Source organism: Amblyomma maculatum, chromosome 1, assembly GCF_055883805.1.
Source record: "Amblyomma maculatum isolate TAMU_Amacu chromosome 1, ASM5588380v1, whole genome shotgun sequence".
In the NCBI taxonomy this organism is placed as follows: Eukaryota; Metazoa; Arthropoda; class Arachnida; order Ixodida; family Ixodidae; genus Amblyomma; species Amblyomma maculatum.
The window spans coordinates 18,610,513-18,629,833 of record NC_139344.1 but is presented as its reverse complement, the minus strand read 5'-3'; the positions used below and the strand labels follow the sequence as shown (position 1 = coordinate 18,629,833).

Sequence of the window (19,321 nt, the reverse complement as noted above, 5' to 3'; positions counted from 1 at the left end):
GCGAGCTGTGTGCACAAAAAAAATAGACTTCTGAATGCAGTAGTGTGGACACGACGCGAGATGATGCTTTTAGAAGGGCCTGTGGGGATGTTCGACGTACCGATTGTATGGGCTGGCTGTCACAGAGTGAACTATGAAAAAACGTGAAAGGCAGAGGATTGAAAATCGGCAATGGAAAAAAAGAGAAGGAAGTTGTAGTTTAAGCTTTAATCAGATATGCGAGAGTATCATCAGTACTTTGAAAGGATGAAGTGAGCAGCAGAGTGCTGCACAGATTCTAGAGCTGTGATAAGGTTAATTTGGTACAGATCAAAGATTGCGCTGGCTTATTCAACTTTAAGTCACATAAGTGTTTTGTCAGTTAATAATTTTAAGAAGGAGCCATGCGCTGGTTACGAAGGTAGCCAATCGTTCAATTAGATGAATTTATTATGTGGTTGACTTGTTAAGTCAATGATAAATCACTGGTGAGGTTAATACCAAGGTATTTAAAAAAGTTAGTGGAAGTAATGGCAGAGTTATTAATTTCATAAGCAGGCGGAGTATGATTTTGGCGGCGGTGGAAAGAAAGTAGTACTGTCTTTGTAGTATTTAAAGCTGGTTTGGTTTGGTTTGGTTGGTTTGGTTAGTTGGGTTTAACGTCCCAAAGCAACTCAGGCTATGAGAGACGCCGTAGTGGAGGACTCCGGAAATTTCGACCACCTGGGGTTCTTTAACGTGCGCTGACATCGCACAGCACACGGGCGCCTTGCTTTTCGCCTCCATCGAAAAGCTGCCGCCGAGGCCGGGATTCGATCCCGCATCCTTGGGAACAGTAGTCGAGCGCCGTAACCACTGCGCCACCCCGGCGGGAGTATTTAAAGCCATTAGCCATGTTGAGCACCATTGATGTATGCTATTGAGGTCATTTTGAAGGACAAAAAGTGTTGTTGATGTTATAGGGCGATAGAGTACACAGTCATCCGCGAAAAGGCAGATGGTAGGTATTAGTGTGGAAGGCAGGCTATTAATCTATATTAAACGAGAGTAAAGGGCCCAGGTGGAAATTCTAGTGGAAATTAAGAAGAAGAAATGGGCATGGGCAGGACATGTAGTGCGAAGAGGGGATAACCGATGCTCGCTTAAAGTAACAAACTGGATTGCAAGGGAAGGAAAGTGTAGCAGGGGGCGGCAGAAAGTTAAGTGGGCGGATGGGGTTAAAGGGGCCCACAAACACCTCCCGAGCACTCCTCACAAACTATCTCAGTCGCTAGATTATGCTGCGATACACATTTGAACGCAATAATACACGTCTACGTGCAGTGCAGGTCCCACAATCTCATTCGAAAATTGGCACGTTCTTTCCTTCGACTTTTGCCAGTCCTCCTCCTCCTCTGTGCAACGCTGCTACGTGCATGCGTTTTCGAATGACTATTGGTCTGCTTCTTTGCGACGTCACACAGCCATTAAACTATCGCTTATGCCAGAAAAATCGAAATACGCTTAACTTTTAATTATCAGGAAAGAAAATTAGGATGTTTTGTAGACAGAAACATTTTTTCAAAGCTTTTTTTTCCTGCACTTCCGGTCTCGCGCGCGCACGCGCGCATCTTTGCCCTTCGCGCAGGCACCACGGCAATCGCGGCGCGGTCGCGAGCGGCGATCTCGTTTCAGTTCCTTGCAGTGTACTTGCGGGGCACTTTCCGCCTGTGAATGTTCTCGTTTCTTGTGTCACCCATGCGAAATGAACTTCGAAGTCGGCTTACAGGTTTACAACATTAAGTCGGTGCTTTAAATGTCGGGCCCCAATCCACTGCGCCTTACGTAGTGCAGCAAAATTTCGGAGGCAACCGCTGCTCCGTTCCTGTGTCCACCAAACCAAAATACGCACCTCGGATCAAGTCAAGGCGACAACATACGCTGGTAAGTAATGTGTTTACTAGGTTGAACATAGCGCACAGATAAGCGACGGTTTCACAGGTGCAATGAGTTAGTCATTGTTGTGATGCATCGTTACTGTGGCGGCTATTAAAATCCTACCGTCTTAACCGTTGACTTGATTGCGTGAAACTACTCACGGAGGTTGCATTTTGCCTCGTAGTAAGTTTGTAGGTTATAAACATTTGCCTTATAGTAAATTAGCTAAGACAACTGTACCTACCTGGCTTGGCCGTGCGCGATGCGCGAACCCGTGGTATCATGTGCCGGCGTTGGCAGCTTTCGGCCCCCGATACTGGCGCAGATTGCGGGTTCGCATTGTACGCAGCAGCAGCGAATTAAGCGCCCTTACCTAACTTACTGCGAGCAAATAAAAGTTACCGCAATATCAAAGCTCCGTGTGCAGTTTCACCACTACTGAGCGGTTAGGCCGGTGAGATACAAGACGCCGCGGTAAACACGTATTAGCATTCGCATGCTGTATCTGCCCCTTGCAAGGTTTCACATGACGTGCAGTGATGAGGAGGCACCGAAGAAACAAAGAAAACAACTTTATTTCGAGAGAAGGCCTACAGAATTTCTCTAGATAAGTCCTAGAGCATATTCCATTATGTCCTGAGGGTAAACAATTGACGTTATTAAAAAAAAAAAAAAAAAAAAAAAACCTCTCCGCAGCGAAGCGTTGTGCTTTCTTAGTCGCTCAGCAGTATAAATTACCGCTAAGAACACAGTATTATATCGCGCACATAATAATAATAATAAGCGCAAGTACACTGTTGTCTTGTAAACTGTGGACCTTAACGGATGCGGAACAGCGAGCCTGTGAAAAGAGAGATGTGACATGGTCACTTGTGAAGTCGGCTCACTTTAATTACTTCCATTTACTTCCAGCTTGACCTCAAGAAGCTGAACAACTCTGATCGGCATAATTATTCGCTATCTAGCTTTACACACACCCTGAACCCACAGTTGCTCTGTCTTTTCTTTTTGTTTCAAGCGGCAGCTTTGATTCAATACTTGAAGGGCCTGCAAGCGGTCGCACACCATGTTGAGTTGCCGGGATAAGCAAACAGCAACATGTTTTGTGTGCACGTTTGCTTGGCCGCAGCCAGAAGCGAAACACACAGACATGGGTACAAGACTGCACTCACTACGACAAAAAAAGCCATATGAAACTGCGCTCCAGTTATTGTTAGTCGCAGCAAACATATTGAAACAATTGTTTTGGCTCCAGCGGCCAATGCTGTGCCTCGCTGATGCCAGTCTGTTGAGCATTTGGGTTAAGTATACTGACAGTTGTGCTGTGCAATTGAATAGTCATGATGAAGCACAAATCTGTGCCTGTGTGCAGCAATTAGTTCTTCTTTTGACGGTCTTTCATAGGCATCAGTCATAAGGTGGCGCTCTGAAGCTATGCTTGCAGCTGTGTCTGTGTGTGAAGAGCCCTGAGACCGTTTTTCCGCATCCTGGAGGAGCCTCTGGACGTACGCTGCGTGAAATAGTCATCGTGATTACAACAGTTCACTTAGTTTTTTGTGTAATAATATAAGTAAAACAAAGTTTTAACTTACAAAAAGTATGCTCCATTTTCACTGGAGCGGCACTGAAATGGCCTTTTCTTGATTTTGCCATTTTCACTTTCCAGCCGTCCTCTCCTTTCTTTTTCTTTGCCTGGAGCTTAGAAGAATTTTCATTGAAATGAATAACAGCCAGATGTGACCTAAAAAGAAGGTAAATATGAATGAATTTCTCATACTTTGGAAAAAATTGTGTTTCTTGTTGCGTACTAGCAAAATTATGCCAAGTAGAGGCTACTATAAGAAACCATTATGCATTATATTCACATCACTGCAGCAGAGATTGCTTCTATTTAGCTTCTATATCCAGCACCTTTATATCAAATTAAGAATGTGATGCAATGATCTTCAAGCAGCAAAATGAATGTATGACATGGGCTATACAACTTCATATCGTGGATCACCCGTGTTCTCCCTGCTGTTGTATTCTAGGGATCATTATTAGTCCAAGTGATCAAGTGAACCTTGAGCATTCTTTCAGTTTCAATACATTAGCTTCGGGACATTCGAGATGGTTCTAGAGGGGTCGGAAACTTGCGCTGATAACTTCCAGTTCTTTGGGACTGCACTAAGATGAGGAGCACAAAAGAGAGACGAGGTGTTTTTCCAGCCAGCCCTCCATGCTTGCCCTCAACTTTGTGTCATTGCAGTGTCTCAGCTCATGTCATTTCTGTCTGTATGTATTCCTGGTGCACTGTTCTTTATCTCATCCCATCTGCCTATTCTAATATAACAGCAATGACTTTCAATGAGGACCCTTGGTGGCCTGTGCAGTACGTCTATAGCCTCCTGTCTCACTTTTTCCATGGAAGGGGATTACAGAATGGCTACTGCTACCATTCTACCAAATATGTTTTTACCATATTATATGAAGCATCCTTGAATGTCAGAAGTGTGCACTGCAGTCTCCTCCAAATGTATGATAACTACCTTTCACATGGAAGTGTTCCAAGTTTCGAAAAGAAAGACACAAAATAAGTTCAGCTAATTTTACAGCAGTGTATTTACTATCAGGATGGAAGTATTGTGGCAGCTGGCTCATAAGGTGCATTGAGTGCCTACTTTATGCAGAAGTTGTGATTGAGTTACGTGTTGGGCACTTTTTTTTGGCAGATGTTAGGATCGACTCCTGTGAATCGCAATTGTAGGGTGTCATTTTACCTGGCCTGATAACATGAGAGCTCCAGATCAAGCACTGCACTAAAGAGACTGAAGTCAAGCCCAACTTCCATAAAAAGAAGACACCAAATGCGCCCAGTAACACAGCAGCTTCCCCCTCCTCACATTAAAAAAAACAAAAAAAAAAACCTTTGAACTTTTTTTCTCTAAACCTCAGCACTAGACCATGAGAATGACTGTTTTGAGGTGCTTGAAATTGGTCACAAAGCAATTTTTCAGCCCTCCAGGGCTATTCCATAGCACGAACTAAAAGCAATCTGCTTAGTTGCAAGTTCCAATGGGCTGCTTAGCAAGTTGAAGAATCAAAAGGAGCGAAAGGAAATGGAACAAATGATATGAACTTCTGGTTTTCTTTTTCGCACTGTGTTCTATTTCCTATGGTCTCTGTTCCTTTTATAATGACAATATTATGTACATACATTAAAAGCTTCATGCAAGGACTTATTGTTTGCACATGCCTTGCAGAAAAGTTGGACTACATAGTCACACTGGAGGGAAAAATAATGTCTTAGTCTTCTCTTTCATTCAACAAACCTTACTTGCATCCCACCATCCGAGTATGCAATTGATTTGGGAGCAAACTTGATGACAAAGTTGTGAAAAGATTCAAGGGAAGATGTTTGGGTTTTGGGAGACAGTTGTCGAGTGTCAATCAAAAACTGGGAGTTCTTCAGAATGGAGTTCAGCTTCTTGAAAGCACATGAATCTGTTAAAAATATATACATAAAAAAATATATATAAATATTTGGCTGATGAGTTGCAGTGTTGGTGTGTGTTCTAGTCAATCGTAGATGCTGAACCTCCTTACAGCTGCTGCATTGCAGCTGAAAACAGTTTTAGCATCATATTCTCAAAAACACCCCAGGTCTTGTACTACTATATTACGGTGAAAAGAAATCTAAGATGTTGTCGAGCAAACATGCTACACTTTGTCTTCTTTAAAATTGTCAGTATAGGACAGTATGGAAAATCCCATTGTATTTGTGTTCCATACTATAACTAAGCTGCCTCAGTATTAAAATATCTTGCAGTCTCAGCACTCACATTTACATTATTTTGTTTCTTCACTTCATTAAGGGTTTCTTTCTCAGCTATGTCATATGTGAACTTCCTGTTCTGTGCGAATGTATACAAAGTTTTTTCTGTGAAGTTCTATTTGCATTACCTATCTCTTAAATTTATCATTGGTTGACAAATGCCACAAGTGTGAGCCGTGCACCTTCCAAACAACATCAAAGTGAAAACTTTACAAAAAAAAAAACTATACAAAACAGATTACCTCTGCTCATCCATTGCCTGTTTGCAAGGAGCTAATGCAGGCATTTGATGTATGGTCTATCATGGCCATCACGCTTATCGCATATGTGGTTCAACAGGCTGCTACATGCTGATGATCAGGTCACCATTACCCTGGCCCAGGGCAGCAACATAGACTTGTGATTGTCTGGATCCATGGTTCTATTGCTTCACGGCCCTTTGACCTGCTCACAGCTTCCAACTTCTTAAATGCAGTATAGAATATTGTTATTACCATGTATTCGCCCTAATTATTAAAGCAAGCAACTGCATGCATCTTTAGTAATGCACCAAGCATCAAAGTAGTGCTGTATGGGCAATTTGCTGCTCTTGCAATATGTCCAGATAGCTGGGTGGTGGTCTGTAGAAAGATGAAATTAAAAACTCATTACATAATAATATATGTCAGCAAATGTACCTCTCTTCACCAATGGTTTGCAACGATAAAACATTTTGTAATTCAATTGTTTGTATTGTATAATGATTAATTTGATTCTTTTTATGTATAGACATGCAAGCAGCACTTGCCAAGGGCACTCTTGGTGAGGCTGAAAATAATTTCTCCTAATAATATGCAGAAATTGTCGCCTTTTGTTAAAGACTGCACTGAGACTCGTTAAGTTGAGGCCAGGCCCCATGCTCACACTATTGGGCACTGCAGCTGACTTCACACAGTTAATATGAATTGCAGCTTGCCAATTTTCATATCGCAGCATTGCCTTACCTCTCCTATTCTTACCTTTTCCCATTGTAGAATATGGTCAGTCTGAATGATAACAACGTTGTACGTGCAGTACTTGGCGCTGTAGCCCGGGGAGTCGCAACGCCCATCTCCTGCGAGGTCCACTTCCATTCCATCCAGCTGGCTGATGATCTGCACCCGCTGTTCCTGGAAAAGCTGGGACAAAAATAAATGTGCATTTGTGAGCCACTTGTAACATTGTGCCGAACTGTGTCACTCGATCGTTGCACTACTGCATGCGCGCGCTGTTCTTTCTTTTTTTATTACGCAAGCTTGCCATAAGGCATATTATAAGAACCCGTGCAAATTCTTTTCCGTTAGGAACCGGAGAAGGCTCTTGCTCTTATTGCTGTCGGTGAGCCATTTGGAGAAGTCCTCTTCCCTTGTTGCGGTTAATCCCCCCCCCCCCCTTTCCGCAGGAAAAATCTAGTTGTGTTAAGTTGTGTTAACTCCTGTCTATGCTCCTGTCAAAACCAACTCTTACACTTCCGATCGGCAGCTGATCGCTTAGGGATAAAGAGGCACAACTTTGAGCGACTAAGCCAGTTCACGCGAGTGATAACGTTTCATTCGCGACCCCCCCCCCCCCCTCCTGCTGAAGGGTAAAGCCTCTTGGCACTTTTTTTTTTTTCTGTTTCCATCTCTTCATTCCTGACTTTCTTTTCTTTCTTCTTATCAACGCCTATCTCGGTTTTCACGTGTTTCTAATTCCTGGCCGCCTCGGTTGGTAAACTTGGACGCGGCTCCATCCGCGCGACATTTCAGGGTGCGCTCTGTACAAACACCACACGGCGTTAAAAGAAGAAAAAAGAAAAAAAAAAAGCTACAGGGCGGGAGTCATGCTGCGATAATAATCGGGCACCGAACAGAGTTTTTTTTTGCTTCCTGTCGGCGCGCGTGTTCGCCGTTGCAGTCAGCTGACGCCGAACCGCGGCTGACAAACTACACCACAGCGCACAACTACGCAGTCCCCTTCTCCTCATCCCCTTCCTTCTTTTTTTTTTTCTTTACAATCGATCGTTATCTTTCACGAAGGGGCATCATATAGTCAAAAGCAAGAGGAACCTAAACACGGAGGTTTCAAGGTTCGGGCAAGGTGCACGAGAAAGTTTCCCTCCGCAACGCCCGGAAGACCGCTCTCTGCGATCTCGATTCTAAATTTCTAGTCTTTCGCTAACATCTCATGCCCTTGCTGCGGTACGGATATTATGGACCCCGAGCTTGAAAAGCGACTTCGGCGAATGAGTACCGAGATGGGACTCGACCCCCACAAGTACACGCCGCTGAAGAATCCGCTGCTGAACCCCGACGATAGTATACGGCTTATATGGGTGCATTGGTGCGTGGGGTCGACTAGCATAACATTAAAAAAAAAAAATAAAATCCCATCGTAAGCTCGCCACTGGTTTATTTTGAGCAGTGTAGTTCACAGTGATCATGACAAATCTTGCTATATGCATGCCACAACGCCGAGCAAGATCGCCTGAGTTAAAAAAAAACAAAAAAAAACAATCCACTCTGTACTGTGATAACGCGTCTAAAGCTAATATTATCACAATCTTTTCATTTTACACTTACCGGCAGGGTTGGAAGAAACAGCGTTGGTACCGCTCCTTCACGCAGACTCAGTCTTGTTGGGATCCCCAAATCGCGAACCACATATCCGGGTAAACCAAACGTAGATAAACGCTGTCTTCACCGATGCTGGCTATCCGATGATCTGTAGCCACTGTTTCCGGAGGTTGGCGTTTTGAAGCACTTGATGCAGAATGTTTTTCCTGCCGTCACTAGCAATACCTTCGCAGCCAGGGACTGCACACTGTAACAACCTCCCGCTCATGTCCCGTCAACAACAATTCAGCGCTTCGATAACTGCCTTCGCGAACTCAAGAGAGTGACCAGTCTAGCCCAGAACTGTTCTGCACCCGTCGCGCACACGACGTAACACAAAATCAAAGGTGAGGTCAACGCCAGGGATGTATAGCGTGGCAACAAAACTTGCGAGTTCTTGCCGAAGGGCAATGACGATGAAGCAGACGACAAGAGGCCCCCGGCGGCGCGTCGGCAAGCAAGCGCGACAAAACGGAAGTTGCGGCGTGTGGCGCTAAGCAAAAAAAGTAAAAGCGCAGATGCGTCAGTTGTGACGTGTCAGTGGGCGAGGCCTTGGAGGAGGGCCAGCCTTTGCGCGCGCTAAAAAGTTGAAAAGAGGAGGAAAGCCGCGAAGGCGCAGATATTTAAAATTTGATTGCAAATAACTCTGCTTCCAAATGCCGCATTTAAAAAATTTTTGCGGGAAGGTTATCTTACATCGACATTCTTTCACATACTAGGCATAGGGAAACTGTATCGCTAAGGCTGTTTTGGGCCCCTTTAAGCGTGCACGATGTCTCCAGATAGACGTAAAAGAATGGCAGGGATCACTTTAAGCACCTGGAATAAGTCGCCTCTTTATTAATTATAACACTAATTGCGTAGCGTCTGGAAATCGCTCCGAAGAGAACCGCACCCCACCCCCGCTATCCCGCGGCCGCTACGCGCCGAGCGGCGAACGTGGCACCCCTGTTGCACGTCGCGCCCTCTCGCGGGAGTCGGTTCTTGTCATCGCAAAAGCGGCCCGCTCTCCGGCGCTGGTCGTCACACTGCCCAATATTCTAGAGCACTATAACCCGGCTAATATTACACATTCGAGAGACGTGCTTATCCTCCACCGCACAAATTTCGGTGCCATAATGGTTTTCTTCTTTTTTTTTGCGAACGCACAGCATCAGTACCATGTTTTGCAAATTTCAAGCGGACGGGTAGAAAGAAGCACTGTAGCCCCCATTACTGCGGCTAGACTCAAGGAAACTCAGTATAGGGACCGGGCGCCCGTTGTATGGCGCCACCGTCGCCTCGGTGGAACAGCGCCGCCCGCAGCGGAGTGCCGAAACAGCGGAATGGCAAGGCAGCTGAGCGGCCCAGTCGTTTTCGTTCTGAGAGGTGTTTTTGAGCCTGTCCCTACCCGTCGTTTTGCGGTGTGGCTTTGAGAGCTTTGAGCTGCTTTGAGTAATCGCAAGGAGTATTTTTTGACGGGGAAATCTTGAAAAAGAAAAGGGCCGTTCTCGGCAGGTCGTGCGTGTTTTTTTTTTTTTTTTCTTGAAACCGCCCGGCGCATGGTATTTCTGTTATATACTCGAAAATTCCGCGCGCGTGATTTCACCATGCGCTAGGAACACCTTCGTTAGGCACTTGTTAAGGCGACTTCGAAGACAGGAATTGCGCCTGCACTGCGCGTCTATCTTATATTAGGTCTAGTCGGAATCTGCCTGAAGATCAAATACCGCCGAGCCGTGTAGCCATGTAGTAGTGGTAGTTGTAATAGTCAGCGTTCATGTAAAATGAAAAAGATGCCGCACCTGCCTTTTTTGGCAATAGCTAGGCTCAAACGATTCAGAGCAGAATAATAGCAAATGACATTCCAGTTTCAACCTTGCAACGAGAGCTGTAAAAGGAGAAAAATAAACAAGCAAGACAAAAGTAGGATCCTATTTATGGTTGGAATAGCAAACACACATATACTTCCAGGACTTCCTGCACAATTACGCTACAATAGCTCACTGAACCCGGCCTTGAGACCATCAAACTTAATCATAATATAAGCCAAATGAGCAATACCATCTCAGCATCATTTTTACATACACGGCAATGCTCTTGTTGAACACGTCGGAGCTGCTACATATAATTGACTTAGAAAATATTATACTATGCATGCCTTTCTCCCGACATGCTGCGGAGGTTATGAAAAGAAAAAAAAAATTCCTGCTAGCGTTCTTTCAGCGCAGGAAGTTCAATGCGATTGACCGCACCTGCCTTGAACATCTGAAGGCAATAGTCCAATATTGTCAAACTGCTAAACAATCGAAAAAAAACACACACACACACAGTGTGATGTGTTGTAAGATAAGCCGCCGACAACTAAGAGAGCGTTCCATTGTTAAATGAATCCCTCTGATGGCTCGTTCGCTAAGGTGGTCTACTTTCTCAGCGTACCACGAACTTGCGGGGCCGATACCTAGCTGACCTCGATACCTGATGAGTGTGAAGGGACACGACCATGTATGTAGTTTTCTATTTGCACGTAAAGGAATCCGGATAACTGAAAGCCATTCCTTTTACAACTTTGTCGCAGCAGCTTGCCGGACTGCTGCTAAATCTGTTTACATTGGCCATACCTAGAAGCAATTTCTGAGAGAGGTAAAACGGTCTTGCCATACTACGCCACCATCAGGAAATCTCACGTTCACTAAAACGCCGATGAGAAACACACGTATTTAGGCGGGCCAGGAAATGGACACTGCTGAGAAAATACGTAAAGCCGCGTCAGGTGCAACGTGAATGCGAAAAAAAAGCTGCTACACGGCCTTCGAAATTAACAAAAAAATGCTACGTTTATGCTCGTTTCCACAAATTAAATTGTATTTTTTTCTTGTTCGAATTTTATATGAAGCCGATAGCAGATTTTGTGACCATGCGGTATTTACTGAGCTGTGAAATGAGTGATTTTATTAGGTGAAATGGACATGCCACAAACAAATGTTAACAAATTCTAAGAGTATCAACGCAGAACTCTCTGCGCATTTTCATTGGTTGACAAACGAAAAGAGGAAAAATGACAAGATCATGGCAATAGGAATTCTTCATGTCTCCTATCTGCTCTTTCTGTTACGAGAAAAAAGTAAATTATCTTTGACTATGTCAGCAAAAGTATCCGCACAAACATTGTCTCTGCCCATCACTGAAGATCGTCGTAACGCAGCCCGAGCGACGATGGTGGATCTTCCTTTTCTTTTTCCGTGCTAGGGTTTTCTTGTACACAAGCGGGGAAATGCTAGCTTTGTAACTTACGCTGTTGGGTTACTTCGATTTCCAATTGTCAATAAAGTGACTACAGATGAAGGAGTGCGGCTTCGGGTCCGAGACTCTCGTGCCGTCACTCCTGGGGAACAGAAGGCACAGAGCATCCGGTAGCAAGCGGAATTTTAAAAATTCGGCGCTTTCCATGACCACACAGTAACCAAATACGTAGATTCGTGCCTTCGCCTTTCAAAGAACCATGCTTAGGTCACCCGCCACTCATGCTTCTGTGGAAACCCGTAGAAATGAATCGACTTAAAAACGTCCGACGAGTTTGCGTAGCTGCCAGTGGAGCCAACAACGCACCACGTTTCGCCAGCCTTGTTCGACCAGACTTCATTTCACTGGACATATTCACACAATTACCTAGCCCAACTTTCTGTTCTCTTGAGGATATATTCAGGCATAACGTCATCTAAACCTTAGGATTTCCAATTTCCACGCAAACCAACGACAAACAGTACCCTCCAATGCGCTGGCAATGCGCCGGCCGGGGGCCGGTGCATTCCGGCGATTGAGCGATGCGCCGAGAGGCGGCGCCACCCGTTCAGCTGTCCGGTCCCTATAGGCCTTTAGTAAAAGAACTACAGGACGTGAAAAAAAACAAAAAAAAACAACGGCGGGGGTCAAAATATAAATACTGTTCAAGCTAAAACCATAAACACAGATGGCAGATAAAAACAGTAAAAGTTGATTACAATGAGCGAAATTTATCGCTGATAAATCAAGCACCGGGCAAGGCGAAAGCTCGACTTTGTAGTACGTTTAATTGCATCTATTTGGGGACATTTTATCCGAGGCCATTTTTTCCGGGACCACTTTTTCCTGGGACGTTTTTACCGGAACCCACGCAACCACATTGGCCGCTGCCGCTCGTAATTGTAATGCAAGCTAACAGCGTGACTACCCGTGATAAAATTGCTACCATTAACGACGACAGCCGCCCACGAACAGAGCAGATATAACAAACGCGCAGCGCTGTGATTTCAATGAATAACGAAATGATACGCAAGTCCGTGCAGTGTTAAGGCTACTGTTGCCATGCTGACCTAAATCACCTTACCCATACAGCCGCTCGACGCTAGCCAGGAGCTTCGTGCTTACCAAGAACACTCATTTGCCGCTCGGTGTGAATAATCATCCGATAACGCAATGATGCTTTGAGCGGACTACATCGCACGCGGTTTGCGGCGCTATATATGAGCGAAAATCACCGTCAGCTTACTCGACTCAAAGTAGTTGTAAGCATCCGAAGCTTTGTAATTCTCTATGTGTTCCGCGCTTAATTTTCTCGGAGAAAACAGCAAATAGATGTCAACGTCGCTCATTTTTCCTGGCGGCAGCAACGCTTCTTTTCTGCGCCTTGAACCGAATCTCCATCGGTACGGCGTGCGGGTTCGTTAGCTGCACGCCTTGTAGGTAGAGTTTTTCAATGTATCGCTTCTGTCCTCACCGCTGAGGCTCACGAATACTAGCACATGGTCATTTCGTCTGCCAAGGAGGCGCCTACAAATCACAATAACACGGCCTTAACAAGCTTGGCCACAGTGCCGCGGGCGCGGTCGTGCTTTTTGCCTACCGTGGGATCGCTGACGATAGCAGCGCCACCTCGACCATCTTGTTTGTTTGCAAACATGAAGGAGGTCTATTCGCCGGAGATCGACCTAGAGGTGGCGCCACCGTCACTCCGGTAGTGTGGATCGGCAGCCGGCGGCGCTCGCAGAAACGCACGCTGCGTAGGTCTGCTTCCGAGTTTACGGCGGGTTTGTTGGCGATGAAAACGTGTCTTCTGCAGTATTTCTGCAATATTGCAGAAAAAAATCCAAGGATTTCGCCAGTGCAGCAGAAGAAGAGCGGATTTTAGGAAAACAAAGCACGCAAACACCAGTCTTCTAGATTTATTTTGCACGTTTCTTGCGCTGTGCTGCGCTCACGCGCCTAATGCTTGGGCCTGCCTAATGACAGCTTTGTTTTTCTTATCGACTTTTAAACAGTTTGCGCGTGTCTCATGCGAGTGAGACCGGCGAATTTAGTGTCACGCCCACGCACATACAAGGTTCGTGCTCTTACCTGCAGTAATTTAGATTGAATCGAGAAAGCCTGGTTCATTATATCGTACTTGACTCGAGGATTAAGCAGGTTAAATGTAGCATTGGCAGCGCACTGCATGACGAGTTGCTTTAGACTGAGCGCACATCAACTCTGGCCCAGACAACCACGCACAAGCATTCCCCAAAAATGAGATCACGCCGACACTATACAGGAAATCTTGCCGCACTGGAAAGCTGATTGTTCACGTGTACAACGCTGAGTGGATTGAACTTGCCGAGATGCTTTTTGCGGCCACTGTCATAGAATGTGATAGTGTATTAATGCGTGCGCCATTAACTGTAAATGATTTCCTGAAACCGAGGAAAGTATAAGGGATTTCTGATGTGTGTGATCTTAATATATAACAGTAAATTAGTAGTGTAATTATTATGTTTTGCAATGCGAATAAATTTCACCGTGTGAGAGAACTTCTACACACTTGACAGAATTTGCAATAATCAGCGATTAATTTTCAGTAACGTTAAAGTGCAAGCTACGAATTACTCGCTACGAAGACATCGTTATAAACTGCACATGGGCACTGTCATGTTCTGGGAAGCAATTTTACAGGCTGAAAATTTATCACTAATTATTTAGCAGTGACTAAATCTTACGCGAAGTAAAATATTAGGGTTGCTTCCAAAACAGATGCCTGATATAAAACTATTCCGAAAGAAATGGAGGCCATATCGTATCATGCGACTATAAAAATGTATTTATCCCCGAACTAAACACTGATATTTAAGCCCGCATGAAGCTGTTTTACTCCCCTTGTCAGAAATGACGAGTTTTGTCGGAAGACAGCACTTGGACGAAAAAGGATTATAATGATTATAATAGGCTACCAGTAAAGTACATTGATCTAGGTGTATTATGTAATATTTAGAATAACAATTAGGTGCAGGGAATATGTTTACTAAACATTCGAGCATTTCTCTAAAGCAAAATGTGCTCTCTAAACCTTTTAGGGATGCACTGAAGCCTTCAAAAAAAAAAAAAAAGAAAAGAAAAGAAATTCACATTGGCCCGGGTTTAACGCATGAAAGTGGCATCGGCTATGAACGATGATTGCAAAGGCTGGTTTTGGTGTCGTTTTTTTATTTTTCATTATTAACACCACATTTACCACGTGAGATTTATTGTGCAGTCAAATCCCACAGCAGGGGAACGCCTTTCGAAACGGTTGTGATTGAAGCCCCCGTTCTCGAAATCAGCAGTCGAGCGCCCTTACCATTGAGACACCGCGACAGAGGTTTAAAAGAAAAAAAAAAAGTACTCACACAACTCTATCGTGCATACCGACGGCATAGTAGGCATAGAGTGGTCTGTTCAAACTGCATTCTGCTATATAAAGCAGTCTGCAGTGGCATATGTTTTAGTAGCTGCGGTATTCCAAACAGAAACGGGAATATGCGATTTCTGAGCGTTTACATTAACTTTTATTGACGGCAACGACCTTTTTTGCTTTGACACGGCGGTAACGACAGTACCACTTCGTTTGAGACATTGCATGTCAAAGGACCTCAAGCGCCGAAGACCGCGATGGATGATGTCCTTATCCAAGCATGACATGCTCGATACGGACAAGTATATATATTTTTAATGAAGCGTGGGGTTATAGACTGTTCATATTTATTTTGCAAGAGGCATATAGGTAAGCAAAAGCTCACAGGAACTGCAAAACAAACAAAAACACTCCTGTACACGCCGCATGCGCGCGCGTAAATCACTGCGGGCTGGCACACGACGCGAAAACGCATCCACACTGAGTAGGTTTCGCCGCTGAGCCGCAAGGTGGCGACTCTGCTCGATCTCGAGGCCAATAGGGGTGCGAGTTGAGAGGGCGACCCATAGAAATACATGTAAACACAACTTACCGCAACATTTTGCTCGGTTCAGCAGCGTTGAACCCTTCTCATTTTTTGGTGAACGTCTTGTACGACACCCCGACGTCATGTTGCATGACACACTACATTCTCTTGCAAGTAATGAAAGTCTGACGACTTACGCGGCCACTCACAGCACGATAAACTGACCACGCACGGTTGCACCTGCACTAGCAGACGCTCCGGAGCTGGAGGCGGCCGCGGTGGGTATCGCCAGCTACGCTGTCGTCTGCTGCAATGCGCGAATCCCGCTCGGTTCATATTGTCGTATGGCGTTTGACAACTGCGTTTTAAATGTAATTCTGTCTAGCACGTATCACTGGAGCGATAGTATTATCAAGCTTATTTACCCTATGCGGCAGCATATCAGACTAAGCAAAATTGCCCGATTCGCTACACACAGCTTGCCTTTTGGCGGTGTCTGGATTCATAGCACAGGTTATACGGGGAGTTTTAAAAGTAGACCGCCTCCGTAATGACGCACCATACTTTATCACACACTTCTTCAAAGCGCTGGTCAACGTTTAACGACCAGCCACCACTTCTGATGCCCTGCGAAATGAGAAAAATTTTCCGGTAAGTTGTGTTTACATACATTTCTATGGGTCGCCTTCCCAACCCGCACCCCATGTCTCGCAGTGTTTTAAAAATACTTCGCCTCAGTAATCAGATTTCATATTTTGACGATCTGTTCTAGGATGTTCATAGTTGCTTTGTACCGAATAACGACATAACGGGTGCCGCTTGAAATGATAATACTGCTTAACTTGGAAATATTTCGGTTCCATATGTATTCCTATGGGCGCCAACCCTATTTTTCACCCCACGTCGGATGGATGGATGGATGGATGGATGGATGGATGGATGGATGGATGGATGGATGGATGGATGGATGGATGGATGGATGGATGGATGGATGGATGGATGGATGGATGGATGGAATATAGGAGCGTCCCCTTTGAAACGGGGTGGTAGCAGTAGCTATCATGCTCATTTTTCTCCCTATATCTTAATTATAGACTTAGAATGGTTAACTAAACCATCATTCTATTTATTAAATTTTATTCCTACATTACTAACATTATATCACTTCTCTGCTTTTAAGCCACCAATCTTCCAGTCGTTTTTTGCTAGTTTCCACGCCGGTTTATTCACCCGGCCACTGTTATCTCTAAACCCCAGAGCTTCAGGAACAGTGATTGCGCCTGCACCAACTTCCGGATGGATACCATTACATTCGAGTATAATATGGTCAATTGTTTCACTGGAGTTTCCACATACAGCACATGCGTCATCTCCATTGTTAAATTTCTTTTTGTAGCTGCGTGTTCTAAGGCACCCTGATCTAGCTTCAAAAAGCAGGGCACTGCCTCTTGAGTTATCAAAGAAATCTTCCTTCCTGATCTGCATTTTCCACTTTCGGTATAATTCCACACTATGTTTCTTTTCCATCGAATTAATCCAATTTTTACCTTGTGTGTTTTTCACCTGTTGCTTAATGCTCTTTATTTCTCCGTCCTTGTTACTAGCATACTTACTAGTTAGTTTCCTAGTTCTTTTCCTCCATTGTGAGTCAACGCTTTTTAAGCACAGGTATTTAAATACTTTAGCTGCCCATCTGTTACTGTCCAATTTCCTCAGGCGTTCCTCATATAATATTTTACTATGAGCTTCCCGTACTTCGAAAGATGCCCAGCCCATATCTCCCTGTACCGCCTCATTTGTAGTTTTGCCGTGGGCACCTAGTGCTAATCGTCCAACGGATCTCTGATTTGTTTCTAATGTCGACTGTACCTCTGATTTTAGGCACAAAACCGCATTTCCGAAAGTAAGTCCGGGCATCATAATTCCTTTCCAAATACCCATCAAAACCTCATACCTATTGTATCCCCACAATGCCTTATGCTTCATTATCCCGACATTCCTTCGCCCTTTGGCCTTAAGTGATTGCTCATGCTTTCCAATGTATGCCAAAACTTCGTTTACCCATACCCCCAGATATTTATATTCTGCTACTCTAGGTATTTCAAGGCCTTGTATTTTAAGACCCTGATCAGTTGAGCCGTTGAAAATCATCAGACCCGACTTGACTGCGCAGAAACTGAAGCCTAGAGCGTCCCCTTCGTCTCCGCAATACTTAACTAGAGTTTGCAATTCTTCCAGACTCTCAGCTAGCAGCACAATATCGTTTGCATACATCAAACCGGGGAGGCGCTGCTCTACCGCCTTTCCACCTAATCTATATGACAGGTTAAAACCTAAGTTACTGTATTGTATCCTCCGTTCCAGGTTTATCATATAAAGCATGAACAGCACCGGTGATAGAGGAAACCCGTGTCTTAATCCTTTGCATACTTTGACATCCTCCGCACTTCTTATCCCTTCCCACGTAATTTCTACTTTGTTATCCCGGTATATTTCCTGTAGGAACTCTATTATCTCATAACCGATACCTTCTTCTTTTAATATGTTCCACAGGAGTGTCCTGCTTACGTTGTCGTACGCCCCGTTTATGTCTAGGAAGGCCAAATACAAAGGTCTATTTTTCACTCTAGATATTTCGATGCATTGGGTAAGCACGAACAGGCTATCATCTAAGCGCCTACCATTTCTAAAGCCGTTCTGAAGTTCTCCGAGTATCTTGTTACTTTCAACCCATGCTTGCACCTTTAATTTCACCGCCTGCATGGCTAACCTGTACATAACAGATGTTATGGTAATCGGCCTGTAGGATTTTATGTGCATCCTGTCTCCTTTCCCTTTATAAATCAAATTCATTTTACTCTGCCGCCAGCTGTCCGGAATTTGCTCACTGTGTACACGCCGCGAGCGCCCCCTTTGTTTGTAAACACGGTGTTGGTCTATAGGGGAGAAAACCTGGGCCAGGGGGCGCTGCGCCGCTCTGTGCGCCAGCGCCCTCCATGGAGACCCCGTCAAAACCTCCGCGCAACGTGGCCGCGTCGTCTGCTCCCCGCCGCATAGGGAACCAAAGCTGGAGTTTGCTCCGCGACGCCAGCGCTCGGTTTCCAGCGGAGCGGAGAGGAACTACAAAACCTACGCGCATCCGCGCCCGCGCAGCGCGCGGCTGTCTGCGGAGTCTGCGCAGCCCGCTCGCTCGGGAGCGCGTGCTACAGGCAGCCGCACGTGCACGCGGAGCGGGAGAAGGAGAGTGAGGACGAGGGGGGATGGTCGTGCGTCTGTGCGCGCAAACCCGGCGCTGTTTGCCAGTGGTGTTTCTTATTTTTGCTTTTTTCTGTGCCCCGGCTGAAGGCTGGGGGCACGCTTTTTATCGGTGCTTTCGAAAGTGAGAAATTATGATTATATGATCGACGCGGACATTGTTTTCAAAGAGCGCTTCTTGGCAGGCTCAGACAAAAAAACAACAACAACATGAACGCGAATTCGGTACTCGAAGGCAGAGGCAAGCGACAGGTATTTTGAAGGACTTGAGGCGGCACCTCTCCATGTCACTTCCATGTTGCTCAGAGAATGAAGGGTGCAGCCTTCTCGTTGAGAATTGATACGCGTGTACACAGCGACGAGTGCTCCGGGCGCTGGTTGGGGAGCTTCCTTTCCATTTGTGACTGCTCACTTGAAAGGGGCCTATTAAACTCTTTGGGGACAGACGTTTTAGGCGATGCTGCCGGCGCCGTGGTGCCTGTTTTCGGCGCGTTTAGGACGCGTTCCCTACAAAGGCACAAAGCATGCCGCCTTGTATACCCTTTGGTTCCTGCTGACAG

At 45.2% G+C, this 19,321-nt stretch overlaps 1 long non-coding RNA gene and 1 pseudogene across 1 annotated transcript; both read left to right on the top strand.

Moving 5' to 3' along the window:
* LOC146201877 (kinesin-like protein KIF11) overlaps nt 1-19,321 on the top strand; it is a 184,684-nt pseudogene that overhangs the window by 156,191 nt on the left and 9,172 nt on the right.
* On the top strand, nt 1,392-6,949 carry LOC146201878 (uncharacterized). Its single transcript, XR_014703597.1, has 3 exons — nt 1,392-1,902; nt 3,563-3,648; nt 6,764-6,949. It is a non-coding gene; the product is annotated as an uncharacterized LOC146201878 (long non-coding RNA).